Source organism: Symphalangus syndactylus, chromosome 12 (assembly GCF_028878055.3).
Source record: "Symphalangus syndactylus isolate Jambi chromosome 12, NHGRI_mSymSyn1-v2.1_pri, whole genome shotgun sequence".
Classification (NCBI taxonomy): domain Eukaryota; kingdom Metazoa; phylum Chordata; class Mammalia; order Primates; family Hylobatidae; genus Symphalangus; species Symphalangus syndactylus.
The window spans coordinates 139179264-139197768 of NC_072441.2; the positions used below are offsets into that span (position 1 = coordinate 139179264).

The 18505-nt window shown below is 38.3% G+C and overlaps 1 long non-coding RNA gene and 1 other non-coding gene across 2 annotated transcripts in view; one reads left to right on the forward strand and one right to left on the reverse strand.

The window, feature by feature from the left end:
* The window catches only part of LOC134734595 (uncharacterized), a 320879-nt gene that overhangs the window by 205721 nt on the left and 96653 nt on the right, over positions 1-18505 (forward strand). The window lies entirely within an intron of this gene.
* LOC129469278 (U6 spliceosomal RNA) lies at positions 2707-2813 on the reverse strand. Its single transcript, XR_008652972.1, has one exon. It is a non-coding gene; the product is annotated as a U6 spliceosomal RNA (small nuclear RNA).

An 18505-nucleotide genomic window follows, 5' to 3' on the forward strand; every position in this document is an offset into this window, starting at 1 on the left:
GAGTTTGTCTTTTTTAGATTCCACATATAAGTGAGATCATGTGGAATTTGTCTTTCTGTGCATGGCTTATTTCACTTTTTTTAATTTTTATTTTTTCGTTAAGCTGCCAAGTTGAAGTGGAATTATTTCACTTAACATAATATCCTCTAGGCTCATCCATGTTGTCACAAGTAACAAGATTTTCTTCTTTTTAAGAAGTCTTTTTTAATTTAAGAATATTCCATTATGTATATACACCACATTTTTAAAATCCTTTCATCATTGATGGGCACTTTGGTTTTTCCATGCCTTGGCTATTGTAAATACTGCTGCAACAAACATGGGAATGCAGATATTTCTTTGACATACTGATTTCATATGCTTTGGCTATATACCCAATAGTAGGATTGCTGGATGATACAGTAGCTCTATTTTTAATTTTTCTGAGGAATTTCCATACTGTTTTCCATAATGGCTGTACTGATTTACATTTTTACCAATAGTATACAAGGGTTTCCTTTTCTCTACATCTTTTCCAGCACTTGCTATCTTTCGTCTTTTTGATAATAGCCATTGTAACAGGTGTGAGGTGATATCTCATTGTGGTTTTAGTTTGCATTTCCTTGATAATTCGTGATATTGAGCATTTTTCTTATATACCTGTTGGTCATTTGTATGCCTTCTTTTGAGAAATGTCTGATCTTTATTTCCTTGCTTCTACTAATTTCATATTAGTTTGTTCTTTGTTCTTTTTTTTCTGAGACAGTCTTACTCTGTCGCCCAGGCTGGAGTGCAGTGACATGATCTCAGCTCACTGCAACCTCCACATCATGGGTTCAAGCGATTCTCATGCTTCAGCCTCCTGAGTAGCTGGATTACAAGCATGTGTCACCACACCCGGCTAGTTTTTGTATTTTTAGTAGAGAGGAGGTTTCGCCATGTTGGCCAGGCTGGTCTTGAACTCCAGACCTCAGGTGATCTGCCCACCTCAGCATCCCAAAGTGCTGGGATTATAGGCATGAGTCACCGCACCCAGCCTAGTTTGTTCTTATTTTAGGCTTAGTTTGTTCTTCTTTTTCTGGTTCTTTGAAGTGTAATGTTAGGTTGTTTATTTGAGATCTTTCTTCCTTTTTGATGTAGGTGCTTATTGCTATAAATTTCTCTCTTAGAGCTGCTTTTGCTCCATCCCATAAGTTTTGGTATATTATATTTCCATTTTCATTTGTTTCAAGATTCCAAATTTTTCCTTTAGCCTCTTTGTTCACCCATTGGTTGTTCAGAAATATGTTGCTCAATTTGCATATATTTGTCAATTTACTGAAATTCTTCCCATTATGGTTTCTAGTTTTATACTACTATGATCAAAAAAAGATACTTGATATAATTTCAATTTTCTTACATTTGTTAAGACTTGTTTGGTGGCTTAACATATGGTTTATCCTGGGGTAGTATTCTATGTGTATTTGAGACGAATGTGTATTCTGTTGCTGTTAAATGGAATGTTCTATATATGTCTGTTAGGTCCATTTGGTCTAAAATATAGTCAAGTTCCGTGTTTCCTTATTAATTTTCTATCTGGATGATCGTTCATTGTTGAAAATAGGGTATTGAAGTCCTCTACTAATGTTGTATTGCATTCTTTCTCTCCAGATATATGAATTTTGCTTTATATATTTGGGTGCTCTGATGTTGAGTGCATATATATTAATAATTGTTATAACCTCTTGATGAATTGACGCTTTTATCATTATATCTTTGTCTCTTTTTAAAGTTTATGACTTTAAGTCTATTTTATCTAATATAACTCCTGCCCTATTTTGTGGTTTTCATTTTCGTGGAATATCTTATTTCATCCCTTCACTTTTAATCTATAAAGGTGAATTAAGTCCATATAGGTGAGTTAAGTCTCTTGTAGGCAGCCTATAGTTGAGTCATGGGGTTTCTTTTAATCATTCAATAGCTACAACTTTTGATTGGAGAATTTGGTACATTTATATTCAATGTAATTATTGATAGGCAAGGACTTAACTATTGCCATTTCATTAATTGCTTTCTGATTGTTTTGTAGTCTTTGGTTCTTTTTCCTGTCTTGCTGTCTTCCTTTGGGATTAGATGATTTTCTGTACTGGTATGCTTTGATTCCTTACTCTTTATCTCTTGTGTACCTATTGTAGGTTTTTGCTTTGTGGCTACCATGAAGCTTACATAAAACCATTTATAGTTACGACAGGCTATTTTAAGCTGATAACAACTTAACTTAGACTGCATTTTAAAAACTCTACACTTGCTTTTTCCCACCCACATTGTATTTTAGTCACAATTTATACCATTTTACATTGTGTATCCCTTAACAAGTTATTTTACCTATTATTATTTTTAAATATTTTGTCTTTTAACCTTCATACTATGGATATATGTGATTTATACACCACCATTACAGTATTAGACTATCCTGAATTTGACTATGTATTTATGTTTATCAGTTAGTTTTATGCTTTCATATGTTTTCATTTTGCTAGCTAGCACTTTATCTTTCAGTTTGAAGAACTCCCATTAGCATTTATTATAAAGTAGATCTAGTGGTGATAAACTCCTTCAGCTTTTGTTTGTCTATAAAAGTCCTTATCGCTCCTTCATTTCTGAAGGACAGCTTTGCCAGGTTCAGTATTCTTGGTTGCCAATTTTTTTTCCTGTACTTTGAATATGTCATCTCATTCTCTTCTGGCCTAAAATATAAAATACTTCACAAATTTGCATGTCATTCTTGTGCAGAGGCCATGCTAATCTTCCCTGTATCATTTCAATTTTAGTATATGTGCTGCCAAAGTAAGCACTAGTACTTTTTGTAATTGTGTCACCTGATAACATATTAGCTTGCCTTTCATTTATCTGCAAATACCTATTTTATCTTCATTTTTGTAAGGTATTTTACTTGATACAGAATTTTAGGTTGATAAGCTTTTTCTTTTTTTTCTTTTAACATTTTAATTATGTCTTTTGGCCTCAGTTGTTTCTAATGAGAAATCAGCTTTATCTGGGTGCTTTTTATATTTTCTGTTTATTTGTGGTTTTTTTGGGAGTTTAACTTTGATGTGTTACATGTTATTTTCTTTGTATTTATCTTTGTGGTGTGCTTTGTTTTTTGGATCTATGGGTTTCTTCTTTTTGATCAAATTTGGAAAATATTTGACCAATGTTTTTTCAAATATTTTTTCTGCTTTGTAGTTCTTTTGCTCCTCTTTTTCTGAAACTCCAGTTGCTCATTTTCTCAGCCATTTGATACTGTCCCACAAGTTGTTGAGGATCTGTTCATTGTTTTTCAACCTTTTCTCCTTCCATGCTTCTGCTTGGATAATTTCTATTGATCTATATTCCAGTGCACTGATCCTGTCTTCTTCTTTATTCAATCTACCATGATATTCTATAATTTTTTTTACATTTCAAATACTGTATTTTTCAGTTTCTAAAATTTCCTTTTAGTTCTTTTTATAGTATTCATATTTCTTCTCAAATTCCTCATCTCTTCACACATTAAACATGAATACATCTTTTCCTATAGATTTGTTATTATATTTATCATAGTTATTTTTAAATTCTTGACTTAGTTCATTTGGGCTGCTATCAGAAAAATATCTTCAATTAGGTGGTTTGTAGACAACAGAAATTTATTTTTCGTGGTTATGGAGGACGGGAAATCCAAGATCAAGGCAAGGCACCAGCAGATTTAGTGTCTGGTGAGGGACCTGCTTTCTCTGTGTGTGTGTGTGTGTGTGTGTGACAGAGTCCTGCTTGGTCACCAGGCTGGAGTGCAGTGGCACCATCTCAGCTCACTGCAACCTCCATCTCCCGAGTTCAAGCAATTCTTCTGCTTCAGCCTCCTGAGTAGCTGGGACTACAGGCACACACCACCACATCCAGCTGATTTTTGTATTTTTAGTAGAGACGGGGTTTCACCATGTTAGTCAGGATGGTCTTGATCTCTTGACTTCGTGATTCGCCCACCTCGGCCTCTCAAAGTGCTGGGATTACAAGTGTGAGCAACCATGCCCAGCCAGGACCTGCTTTGTTATAGACAGTGCCTTCTTGCTATGTTCTCACATGGTGGAGGGGGTAACTAGCTCTCTGGAGTGTGTTTTATAAGGGCGCTAATCCTATTTATGAAGCTTCTGCCCTCATGGTCTAATCTGCTCCCAAAGGCCCATCTCCTAATATTATCACATCAGTAATTAGGTGTTAACGTGAATTTTGGGAGAACAAAAACATTCAGACCACAGTAGTTCCCTTCTGCTAATTTCAGTATCACGGTTTTGTCACTTTGTTGTTATCAACTGATTTTTTTTCTTCACTGGGCCACATTTTTCTGTCTGTTCATATGTCTAGAAATTAAAATTTTTTATTATATATAGATAATTTTATATTCTGTTATCTTTCTTTGAAGAGTATTGAGTTTTGCTCTAGTAGGTAGGGAAATGACCATCAAATCCCCTTGGTCTTCCATGGAGTTGATTTTAAGCTTTGTTAGGGAAAGTCTATTTTGATTTTTCCCCTTAGTCCTAGGGTGAATAATACCTTAATCTTAGAATATGGTACTTAATCCTAGGGTGTGGCCCTTCTGGGATTTCAGTGCAAAGCTTGAGGTACTTATTAAGGCTCTCTCATCTGTTGGTATTTAAACTTTAAACTCTGCCTCCATTGTGGGCAGCTACTGAATCCTCTGCTCAGTTGTGTGTTTTGGGTTTTTTTGTTTTTCTTCAAGATTCCAGCTACTGTTTCCCCTATAGACTTCTTGAAGTCTCAGCCCATACATTCAGGGGTTTAGGTGTCAGCCAAGGATTTGAGTGGAATCTATATGCAGATTTGGGGGCTCCCCTCTGTGACTTCGTTCTTTCTGGAATTTCCCCCCTTCAATGTCTAACTGCTCTGGAAGACCCAATATGCATCATCTGACTCCCCAATATTACTGCAGCTTTTTGCTTTAGCTCTATCTGAAATGCCTCACCATACCACACAGACTAGGGACTGCCCTCAGATGAAAGCTGAATAAACTAGATCTCACTCAGTGTGGTTCTTATCTTTCAAGGGGACAAATCCCCTCTAGTTCCTGCCTGGTTTGGATAATTTCCCAGTAATTTCAAACCATTTTTTTCTATTTTGTCCAGAGTTGATAAATGTTATCAGTAGGAGAGTTAGTGCAATACAAGCTACTCTGCCATTACCCTAAGTTGGAAATCTCCAGGTTTCTCATTTTTAAAATGAGGATAATATCTACTTCACAGTTTTATCCCTCTGTCTGAGAATTAAATAGGAATATATATGTGAAATGCCTGGCATGGATAGATATTCAGGAAATGTTAGTTTCCTTTCCTGTATGTTGAATTGGCATCTGCTTCCTTTTCGCTTCCCTTCACTAGTCCTTGCTTTGTTCTCTGGGTCCACCCCACACAGGTCTAACTTCTTTCCCATCTGACAGTCCATCAGGGATTTGATGACAAAGATCATATCCTGTGCCTCTACATCTCCTTTATCTTCAGGCTAAAAATCCCAATTCTTTCTGCCATTTCTCAGGCCACAGGTTTTCTCTAGTGAACTTGGAGTCCTTATAATGATTCTATTTCTTCATGGAGGAATGTCCTAAACTCAAGCTTCCAGTTCTGCCATTTATAAACTCTATAATTTGAGCAAGTCATCTTTTGCGTTTCAATATCCTTATCTGAAAAATGTCATTATAATTCCTATCCAGTCTGTGTCTTGAAAACTCAGGCACCTCAAACTTTAGCCAATGATGGTGAGAGGGTCTGAGGGGATGTCTCCACCTCCTGGGTTCCTGCTGGCATTGATGGAGAGACTGGGGCTTCCTTCTCTGATTACCTTGGTGGGGGAAGAAGAGGGAACAGGGGCTATTATAATTCAGCCTCTCTCCAAAAGTGAGGCCTGTGGCTAATTTTCTCTTGAATTACCAAGGGCAATCATGTTTTCCTGTTTTAGGTTTCACTTTTTCTTCCAAAAATCACTCAGCCTAGTCTCATATGTTAAATCCATATTCTTCCTATTATCACAACTTTGACCCTATGATTTGCAAAACAATGTTGGTCATATTATGTTATATATGCATTTTCCTATCCATCCTAAGTGTCTCTGTCTGAAACACTATAATCAAATAATATATCCTCCCAAAGTTTCTCTTTGATCCCCAGATTTATTTAGGGGGAAAGGAGAGTGGTAGTGATTTGTTCATTCTCCAAATCAGAGAAAGCACTAGCAAAGATATAAGAATTCCTTTATAAAGTCCTTATACAAGTAAGTAAGGTGATCACAAAATTGATTATCCAAAGCAGTATGCTTTTGAAAGTGAAAGGGGGCACTATTAATAATTACACTATGACTGACTGCCTCAGAAAAATTGCAATGTATGTGGCATTGTGCAATTGGGTACCTCAGGGCTTGACTTCCTGTAAAGGTTCCTGATTCTTTTTTTTTTTTTTTTTTTTTTTTTTTTTTTTTTTTTTTTTTTTTTTTTTTTTGAGACAGAGTCTGGCTCTGTCGCCCGGGCTGGAGTGCAGTGGCGCAAACTCGGCTCACTGCAAGCTCCGCCTCCCGGGTTCACGCCATTCTCCTGCCTCAGCCTCCGAGTAGCTGGGACTACAGGCGCCCGCCACCACGCCCGGCTAATTTTTTGTATTTTTAGTAGAGACGGGGTTTCACCGTGGTCTCGATCTCCTGACCTCGTGATCCGCCCGCCTCGGCCTCCCAAAGTGCTGGGATTACAAGCGTGAGCCACCGCGCCCGGCAAGGTTCCTGATTCTTGAGGAAAACAATGTTTGGCAACCAGATCACCAGATACACAGATGAACAGCTCTTTTTCCTATTCATCTATAGCATCTTTCTTTTTCAGGAACTTTATTGTTGGAGAACTCACTCCACTAGTGCAAAGGGTTTAGGATCACCTGTGCAGAGCCACCAGTGAAAAGGACTGATCTGGTCACTTTTGTCTGAAGCACATTCGCAGCTATGAGGCAAAAACTTGAGCTCAAATCACCTTCCTGCAAGTCAAGGACTCACTGCCCCTCACTGAGTTGCGTCCTGCCTGGCTAATATGTCTTTACTCACACAGCTCCTGCAAAAGGTCACTGCTTTCCCCCAGATGTGCTGGTTTGCATATAATGGAGCTGCAAAGTGACCCTCCTCTCCAGTTCAATTCAGCCCCAGTCCCAGACCATGCCTAAGTTCAAAACAATATTCAAGAAATATACATGTTATACTTATCTTGTTATTTTCTGAACAAGCTGCTTTTTCCTGCCCTGCACTTTTCCACACTGCTACTGTTGTGTCTAGAGTGGCTTCCTCCTTTCTAATCCTTGCTTTCTGGTAAGATTGTACTCATTCATCAAGTCCCAGCTGAAATATCATGTGCTCCTTGAGGCTTTCCCTGATGCTCCCTCACCTCCATTAATCTACTCCAGGTGTCAGAGTCAATTAAGATTTACTTCTGCTAATTTAATTTTTAAAAAGCATGTCAGTGGCTTAGAAAAGATACTACTTCTCTTTCATATAGAAGAAGTCAGAAGGTCAGTAGTCCAAGGCTGTTATGGCAGCCCTTTGGTGCCATCAAAGATTCAGGCTCTTACCTTTCTGTTTGCAATCCTCAAAGTCACCTCATGGTTCAAGGTAGCTGCTGAAGCTACAGCTGTATGTTCATCTGATAGCTGGAGAAGAAAAATTAATAACAGGAGGACAAAAAGTTTTCTTAGCTATTAAGGTCCTTTTTACATTAATGTTGTGAATTACATGAAACTATTTTTCCTTATGTTAAGCCAACCTTGAATTCCTGGAGTTAATCCACTTTGGTCAAAATGCATTATCGTTTATATACATTGCTGGATACCACTTGCTAATGCTTTAAGATTTTTGCAACTTCTCATATGGTTTTGTAAGTCTTTGGTATCATGATTATGCTAACTTCATAAAGCAGATAGAGACTTCTCTTTCCTTTTGACATTTTGGAATATTTATGTAAGATTAGAATTATTTGTTCCCTTGAATATTTGGTAGAACCCACTGATAAAACCTCTGGATCTGGAGTTGTTTTTTTTTTATGAGAAGACTTTTAACTACTAATTCAAACTTTAATAATTATAGAGCTATTTGGGTATCTTGTTTCTTCTTGATGTTAACGTTTTCTAGGAATATGTTTATTTCATCTAATTTTTCTTTGTCTATCTCTTTGTCTGATTCTTCCATCTACCATTTCTGCTGCATTTCAGATACTATCTTGAGTTTGCTCTTCCAGTTCATAGATTTTCCTTTCAAATATATCTAGTCAACTGCAATGCTTATCTATTCAGTTTTCTATTTCAATTTTTATATTTTATTTTTATGATTCTCTTTGGTTCTTAAAATGTGCTTGTTCTTTTCTGCTGTTTTTGAGCATTTAACAGCTATAGTGAGGTATAGCTGACATACCTCACTGTGTCAATAATGTGCCAATAAATGGCACATTTTGTGGTGTATAATTTGATAAATTTTGACCTGTGTATAGCACTTATGAAACCATCGCCACAATCAAGAAAATGAACATGTCCAACAGCCCCAGAAGGCCACCGATTCCCTTAACCCTTCCTTTCTGTCTTTCTCACCCACCTCCCATACCCAGGTGATTTAATTTAGTTGTTTGGCCCCTCCAAGTCTAATGTTGAAATGTCATCCTCAGTGATAGAGGTGGGGCCTGGTGAGAGGTATTTGGATCATGAATGGCTTAGTGCTATCCTCATGGTTGTTTAAAAGTGTGTTGCACCTCCCCTACATCTTTCTCCTGCTCTCGCCATGTAAAGTGCCTGCTCCTACTTTGCCTTCCACCATGATTGTAAGCTTCCTGAGACCCTCGCCAGAAGCCAAGCAGATGTTGGTTCCTTGCTTGTACAGCCTGGAGAACTGTAAGCCAGTTAAACCTCTTTTCTTTCTCAATTACCCAGCCTCAGGTATTCCTTTATAGAGATGCAAGAACAGGTTAATACAGAAAATTGGCAATGAGAAGTGGGATGTTGCTATAATGATACCTGAAAATGTGGAAGTGGCTTTGGTACTGGGTAACAGGTAGAGGTTGGAAGAATTTGGATGGCTCAGAAGAAAACAGGAAGATGAGGGAAGTTTTGAAACTTCTTACTAGATAAATGGTTGTGACTAAAGTGCTGATAAAAATATGGACAGAGAAGGCCAGGCTGAGGAGTCCTCAAATGGAAACGAGGAAGTTATTGGGAACTGAGTGAATGTCATTTGTGTTATGCCCTAGCAAAGTTCTTGGCTGCCCTATGTTTATGCCTTAGGGATCTGTGGAGGTTTGAGCTGAAGAGTGATGACTTAGAGTATCTGGCAGAAGAAATTTCCAAGCAGCAAATCATTCAAGATTCGGCCTGGCTGCTTCTAACAGCCTACATTCAGATACAGGAGCAAAGAAATGACTTAAAGTTGGAACTTATATTTAAAAGGGAATCAGAGTAAAAGTTTAGAAAATTTGCAGCCTAACCATGTGTTAGAAAAGAAAAGATCATTTTCAGGGGAAGAATCGAAGCAGGCTGTAGAACAATCACTTGCTAGAGATATTTGCATGACTAAAAGAAAGCTCTCGCAGAGCACCTCTACTGGGGCAGTACAGAGGGAAATGTGGGGTTGGAAACCCCACACAGAGTTCCCACTGGGGCACTGCCTAGTGGAGCTGTGGGAAGGGGGCCACTGCCCTCCAGACCCCAGAATGGTAGATCCACCAGAAGCTTCTACCCTGCACCAGGAAAAGCCACAAGCATTCAACTCCAACCTGTGAGAGCATCCATGGGGGCTACAAAACCTGCAAAGCCACAGAGACAGCGCTGCCCAAGGCCTTGGGGCTCACCTCTTGCACCAATGTGCCCTGGATGCAGGAAATGAAGTCAAAGAGGTTTATTTTAGAGCTTTGAAATTTAATGACTGCTGTGCTGGAATTCAGATTTGCATGGGGCCTAGTGTTCCCTTTTTTGGCCAGTTTTTCTCTTTTGGAATGGTAGTGTTTCAAAATAGTAGTACGATGCCTGTACTACCATGGTATCTTGGGAGTAAACAACTTGTTTTGATTTTACAGGATCATAGGTGGAAGGAGATGAGTCTCAGATAAGACTTAGGACTTTTGACTTAATGTTGAGACCAGTTAAGACTTTTGGATACTATTGTTACTATTGGCAGTACATATGAAATCATATCATGTGTGCCCTTTTTGTTGTTGTTTGCATTATTTCACTCAACATAATTATTGTGAGATTCATTTATATTCTTCTATCCTTTTTATTGCTGAGTTGTATTCTATTCTATAAATATACAAAAATATACATTTTGCAATGTGAGAAGGACATGAGATTTGAGGGGCCATGAATAGAATGATATAGTTTGGATGTTTGTTACCTTCATATCTCATGTTGAAACATAATTCCCAATGTTGGAGGTAGGGGCTGGTGGGAGGTGCGTGGGTCATGGGAGCAGACACACTGTCCTCATGATAGTGAGTGAGTTCTTGTGAGATCTGGTTGTTTAAAAGTGTGTGGCACCTCCCTGCTCTCTCTCTTGCACATGATCTCATCATGCAAGGCACTTGCTTCTGCTTTGCCTTCTACCATGATTGTAAGTTCCTGAGGTCCTCACCAGAAGCTGAGCCAGTGTTGGTGCCATGCTTGTACGGCCTCAGAACCATGAGCAAATTAAACCCATTTTCTTTATAAATTACCCAGTCTCAGGTATATCTTTACAGTGACGCAAGAATGGCCTGACACACTAGGCAACCACTGATCTGCTTTCTGCCACAATAATTTAGTTTTCATTTTAAGAATTTTATATAAATGAAACCATATCACGTTCTCTTTTTGTTGTTGTTTGGATTCTTCTACTTAACATAATTATTGTGAGATTTGTTTATATTCTTGTATCCTTTTTATTGCTGAGTTGTATTCTACTCTATGAATATATAAAAATCTGCTTATTCAGTCACCTCTTGATAGACATTTGAAATGTTTCCAGTTTTTGACTATGACAAAGGTACTGTGAACATTTATGCACAGGTTTTTGTATGAACATATGCTTTTTTTTTCCCTGAGTAACTACAAGTACAGGCTAGGTTATATGGTAGGTGGATATTTAACCTTTTCAGAAACTGTTGGCTGTTTTCAAAGTAGTTCTACATTTTGCATCCCCATCAGCAGTGTATAAAGGTTTCAGTTGTTCCAAGTCTTTTCCAATACTTGGCATGGTTAGTCTTTTTAAGTTTAGACTTTCCAACAGATGTGTGGAGGTTTTTCATTGTGGCTTAAATTTGCATTTTTCTAATAAATAATAAAGTTGTATCTTCTCTTTTATTTTCTTGATCAGTCTCTTGCTAGAGATTTGTCAATTTTATGATTGTCTCAAAACCAGCTCTTGGTTTAATTGATTTTCTTAGTTGTTTTCTGTTTTCTATTTCATTGATTTCAATGCTGATTTTTATTATTTCTCTTCTTCTGCTTACTTTGGATTTCATTTGCTCTTTGTTTTCTAGTTTTTTAAAGTGGAAGCTGAGGCCATTGATTGAGATCATTCTTTTCTTTTAATATAGAATTTTAATGTTATGAATTTCTCTGTATGTACTGCTTTAATTGAATCTCACAATTTTGACATGATACATTTTTGTTTATATTTAGGCCAAATTCTTCCTAATTTTCTTTTTCATTGCTTCTTTAAGCTATGGGTTATTTAAAAGCATGTGTGTAACTTACAAATATTTGGGGACTTTTCATATATCTGTTACTTATTTCTTAACATCTTACTGATATTTAACTTAATTGTGAAATGAGAACATAATCTGATGACTCCTTTTAACTGTATGAGACTGGTTTTCTGGTCCATAATATGGTCTATCATGGTGAATGTTCCCTGTAGACTTAAAAACAATGTATATTTTTCTGTTATTGGGTGGAATGTTCTATATATGTCAGTAAGTTGGTTGATAGTGCTGTTTAAATCTTCTATATCCTTATTGTGTTCCTGTCTGTCTCAAAAATGTCTAAACATTTTTGAGAGTGGATTATTGAAATCTTTGATTATTATTGTGGATTTGTCTATTTCTTCTTGAAGTTCTACTAGTTTTTACTTTGTGTGTTTCGTTGTTCTATTAGGTGCATGAACATTTACAATTATTGTATATTATTGAAAAATTGCACTTTTTAGCATTATGAAATAATGCTCTTTATTCCTGATAATTTTTTCTGCTCTGAAATCTACTTTGATTTTAACATAGACTTTCTAACTTTTTTTTTATTTGGGTTAGTATGATGTGTGTTTTTCTAGCCTTTTATGTTTAACCTATTTGCATCTTTATATCTAAAGTGGGTTTCTTATAGCTATCATATAGCTGAGTCTTGTTTTTTTTTTAATCGAATCAGTTAATCTCTGCCTTTTAATTGGGGTGTTTAGACCACTTAGTGTTTTTATTTACAGTACTGGGTGATATAGTTTGGCTCTGTGTCCCCACCCAAATCTCATGTTGTAGCTCCCAGAATTCCCACATGTTGTGGGAGGGACCTGGTGGGAGATGACTGAATTATGGGGATGGGTCTTTCTTGTGCTGTTCTCATGATAGTGAATGGGTCTCATGAGATCTGGTGGTTTTAAAAACAGGAGTTGCCCTGCAGAAGCTCTCTTTGCCTGCCACCATCCACATAACATGTGACTTGTTCCTCCTTACCTTCTGCCATGATTGTGAGGCTTCCCCATGAGTTCTCCATTATACCTCTTTCCTTTGTAAATTGCCCAGTCTCAGGTATGTCTTTATCAGCAGCATGAAAAAATGGACTAATACACTGGGTTTAAATCTGCCATCTATTTTGTTTTCTATTTATCCCAGGTAGTCTTTTTTCTCTTTTTCTTTTTTGCCTGCCTTCTTTTGAATTAATTGAGTTCATTTGTATTATTTCATTTTTCTTCTTTGTTGGCTTAGTTAACTGTAACTCTTTGTTATGTAGTATTACTGGTGGCTTTAGAGTTTACAGTATACATTTTTAACTTACTACATTCTGCTTTAAAAAGTATACCACATATGTAATATGTGAACCTTACAAATATAATTCCATTTCTTCTCTGCCAGCTTTTGTGCTACTCTTGTCATACATCTGATTTCTACATCACACCTCACAATGCATTATTATTATTTTTGTTTTGAACAGGCAATTATATTAAAGATATTTAAATGATAATAGTCATTGATTGTCACCTCTTACTAGGGGCTTCTCTCAGGTCATCTTTTGCTATTCTATAGCTACTTCTTCATGCTGCTCCTAGTTGTTCTTTACTGCTTTGCCCTAAGCCTGGACACAGAACCTTCCATTAATTCTCCCAAATAATACTCAGCACAGTAAGAGTGCTGGGGGGCAGGAGCAGTGGGTAGAAATATGTGCAGATGTGCAAGTCTAAGGCTAGCAAAAGAAAAGAAAAAGTTAAAACTTAACATCAGATATACTTACGGTCCAACAAATCACGCCCTCCATAGAAGTCATCCCTGGCCATTTTGCTTTGTAACTCTAGAACTACCAGCATGTTTCTGGGGCAGCTTACCTCCACAGATGGGAAGTTCCTTTGACCATGTCCTTCTCCATGGGAAGGGCCCTGGAAAGACTGTGAGATTCTCCTTTCTCCCAATCTGAGGCCTACCTCATTTCCTTCCCAAGAGATTGAGAGTAAGACCCTCTATCTCCTACAAAGTAGACAGATATCCCACCTTCATTCCTAGGTTGAGGCTGGGCCCTATGACCTGGCTGGCTGTCACATGGTCAACAGTATATTTCCCAAAGACTGTATCAAATCTCCTCCAGTTCCCTTTCATAGTCTTTCACTTCCAATGTGAGAGGAAAAGAAGATCAGGCATGTACATTCCTTTCTGTTTAATATGGGCTCATGATCTCAAGAGCATATACTTGAAAAAAAAATACAGAGACGTCTCCTAAGAAATGAATGAAGAGTTTGATAAATTGTTGTTTTTAAATGTATGCTTAGAAAAGCAATCTACAAGGGCTTGAACTTGCTCATCATACAGCTGATCTACAGTACTGTACAAAACACTCAACATCTTAGTGTATATTTGAACGATGTCACTGGTTCAGTGTTTACCTGTGAATGGTGAGGCATACATACTGACCTGACATCTGCAATATAGTGTTGTGGTTCAGAGCATAGACTGAAAGTCCTCTCTTAATGGACCTTCTCAGAAAATGAAAGGTCTTCTCCCCACCCCAAATTCCTACTTCTCCGTAGAAGCAGAAACTTTCTATTATTCTCTAAGTGGAAGTTTCTCAGCTTCATCAATTTTAAAATCCAGAACCACCTGCAGGTAAACTTTCAGCTGGCAATCTTAAAATAATTGTGTTTCTCCCACCATGTCAAAGTTTGAGATAGAATACTATAAAACCTTTAATAATCATTGCCACCAACAGGCATATGACTTGAACGTATAATTACTTGCTTTGCCCACAACCTGTCCAACCTTGAAGGGTCCACTCCATATTCTGCTTGTTCTCGGCTTTCCCTTTCCCCAACATGTGTCTAGACCAGATCTGGACACGTATTCAAAGGCCAGCCATGGACCAATCAAACTGCCTGACTCCAGAATTTAGAGTCAGCACCTCTGGACGATGATAGGAATTTGAGTTGAAATGTACAGTCAAGGATAGAGTAGGTTCTATGTGCAACATCCCACTCAGGATGAAGTTATAGGGAGCAGAAACCACAGGCTGCAGAAAAAGCAGGCTTGTAGGAGAGGAGTACAAAGCAAGAGACCATGTGTCCCCCATAAAGGAGATGAGGAGAGAGAAGCTGCCTCCCTTGCTAACGTCACTGACCCTAGTGGTAGACCCAGCTGCTCTCTTGCCTTGGATGCCAGGACATTCTTCCTTGTAGTAGAGACTTTTATTTTCCTATCCAATACCCATTCTTCCCTTCTTGGTTTTATGCAATGTGATAATATACATAACAAAAAGACTGTATCTCCCACCTCCCTTTATAGCTAGGAAGAGCCACAGCCTAAGTTCTGGCCAAAGAGAAGTAAATGGAAGTTGTTGGGTAGAACTTCCTAGAAGTCTCTTAAAGAGGGGGAAGGAAGCTGAATACACTTTTGGGCCCTCTCTACCCTCCTTCTAACTGCCACCCGGAGGGCAGAGTTGATGGCTAAAGCTCCAATTTAAGGATGGATTCCTTGGCTAAGGATGGCAGAGGAGAAAGATGGAAGGTAGTTTGAATCCCTGAAGATAGTCAAACTGTCATACAAACCCAAGACTATATACCTCGCAATTTCTTATAATGAGAAAGAAAACAAACTCTTCATGCCAACTTTGCCTCCTTGAGAGCCAGAGACAATTGGCGGTACAGTGCCCTCACAGAGCCAGAACACATTCGGCAAATGTTCCATGCTAAGCATAAGTTTGCAGCCCATGAGCCAAGACATGGGCCCTCCCTCACTGTGCTCAGGGCCTTCCAGGGTCCCATGTCCACAAAAAAAAAGGTGGAAGAGCAGATGCTGACCACTTAGAACAGAGCAGAGTACTTTGTGGAGTGGTTACTCAACAGTATCAAGGTGGTCACATGGGGTGCCCCTCCTCCATGACTCCAGGTGATTATGTGAGGTGCCTCTTCCTGGGGCTCAAGGTGGTATTCATGCTTATTGACAAGAGCACTATTATGCATAGGTGTTTTAAATGCATCTGAGAACAGTTTTCTGCCATCGCTGCTGGAAGGCCTTCCTTCACTGGTTTACAGGAAAGGGGATGGGGAGGTAAAATTCACAGAAGCTGAAAGTAGCATGAGTGACCTGGTGTTAGAATCCAGCAATGTGAAGAAGCTACAATTAATGATGGAGGAGAAACTTTAGAAGATGGTGAGGAAAAGATCAAGAGACAACAAAGCCTCTCTGCTTCACATCCTAAAAACCCATAATTTTTTTTTTTTTTTTTTTTTTTTTTGAGACAGAGTTTTGCTCTTTTTGCCCAGGCTGGAGTGCAATGGCATGATCTTGGCTCACTGCAACCTCCACCTCCCGGGTTCAAGTGATTCTCCTGCCTCAGCCTCCCGAGTAGCTGGGATTACAAGTGCCCGCTGCCACACCTGGCTAATTTTGTATTTTTAGTAGAGACGGGGTTTCACCATTTTGGCCAGGCTAGTCTCAAACTCCTGACCTCAGGTGATCTGCCTGCCTTGGCCTCCCAAAGTGCTGGGATTACAGGTGTGAGCCACCATGCCCCACCCCAAAAATGTCTTTTTAACCCTTTATGACTGAAGACTTACACATCTTCCCACTTAATGGCTGCTGGGTATGATGGCTCGCAGAGGTCTAAACATGTTATATAGAACTCTCATAGATACGATAAAATTATAATAGAAGCCATCTGGGATACAGAAAGTACATTAAAGTAGCAAGGGATTGGCAATCCCACCAAACAGATCAGACAATGAGAATTTTCTACTAAGGTTGAGAAAACCGATGTGCCATAAGCCTTGTTTTTCACTAAGTGTTCAGCCACAGTCTGAAATGAAGGGTAGTTAGAATAATTAGTAGTTTTTCATCCTTTTTGATGAATTTCTAAAGTTGTACAGTAATAACATGTCTTGAATATGCAATACTGAACATTGAAACAATCTTTTCATAATAAAATGCTAAAAAATGTAAAAAGAAGTTTGTTGAAATAAACTTGGCAGTATCTAGTAAGGTTGAACATAGGCAAACCCTGTAACCCTACAATTTCCTCATAAGTATAAACCCTAGAGCAGGAGACGGCAAGCTTCTGAAAAGGGCCAGTTAGTAAATATTGTCGGCTTTGCAGGTCCTAATTTTTCCATTGCAACTACTTAATTCTGCATAAATATTGCAAAAACAGCCATCAATGCAAATTTGAATGACTATATTCCAATAAAGTTTACTTACAAATACAAGTGGTGGGCCAGATTTAGTCAACTGCTCCTAGAGAAACTCATGCAGATGTATGCCAAAATATGGGTACAAGATAATTACTGCAGGATCATTTGTAGTAGACCCAAACTGAAAACAACCCAAATGCAAATATCCATCAACACGACAGTCCGTAAATAAACCATGGTGTATGTATCCACTGAATATCAAACGGCAAATTGAATGATCCCTATAGTACAAATAACACACTCTTTTAAGAGTCATTGGGTGACGTTGTTGTTGTTGTTGTTGTTGTTGTTGTTAAGACGGAGTCTTGCTCTTGTCGCCCAGGCTAGAGTGCAATGGCGTGATCTCGGCTCACTGCAACTTCTGCCTCCTGCATTCAAGCTTCTGCCTCAGCCTCCTGAGTAGCTGGGATTACAGGCGCCCGCCACCATGCCTGGCTAATTTTTGTACTTTTAGTAGAGATAGGGTTTTGCCATGTTGGCCAGGCTGGTCTGGGTGACTCTTAAAAACAAAATGTTGAACAAAAGTAGCCAGACCCAAAAGAATACGTTCTTTACGACATTTGATTTTGTAAAAACTAAATATTGTCTAGGAAAGCATCTTAGGTGAAAAAACTGTCAAATAAAGCAAACAGAATTGCAATGAAAGTCAGAAGGCAAGGAACAATGGTGATCATGAATGGGTTCATAGAAGGCTTTGGGTGCTGGCGATGTCCTATTCCTCAACTTAGGTAATGGTTACATAGATATTCATTATCTTATATTTTACAGAAATCATACATCTAGGTTTTTAATCCAGTTGTTTTATGTGTAAATTTTACAGAAAAATGTGGGGTTCTGTTTAATACTTTCCATCTATAAAGTGCTACACATGACAGATGTTAATATATAATGTCTAGTTCTCCCTGGAATAAAAGGTGCCACTCACAGTTTTTATTTTCTGTGTAAGAGCAAGTGTCTGTCTTGCCCTATGGCTGGGAGCTAAGGTTGACCAGCAATATGAACAAATCAGAAGCATATTAGCCAGTGCTTTGTATTCACATACTTTCACATGCATGTAACATAATTTCTTAGTAGTTCATACGCTTTTTATTTTGTAATCTGCAAAATACTAATGTGCACACCCTTCAGAAAAATGTCTGTGCATTGTTCCTATAAGTGAAATCAGACATCGACTACATGGCATTCTGGAGTAGTTGGGGTCTGCAGCTGTCTTCCCTCTTTTACTCTGAAAAATATTATGAAATTGAGAAGTGCTATCTTTGATAGTGTCTCCTGGGAGCAGAGCACGTGATGAACAGACTTCCACCGTGGAAGAGATGGGTGAGGAGGTTAAGTAAATTTTCTTTGTGTAGTTCCCATTAAACTTCAATCAGAGTTACAGAAAGAAATTTCCTCCAGGCGGCTGCGAATACAGGTATTGGTTTGACTTTAATAAAAGTCATAACTGATCTCTCTGAGGTCTCTCGTGGAATGAGCTCAGCAGAATCCAGGCAGGTCCTTGAGAGGAAAAGCGCCCACTTAAACATCGCATTATCCTAATAATCCCATTCCAGGGCTGCCGTCCCATTATTTTAAAGGT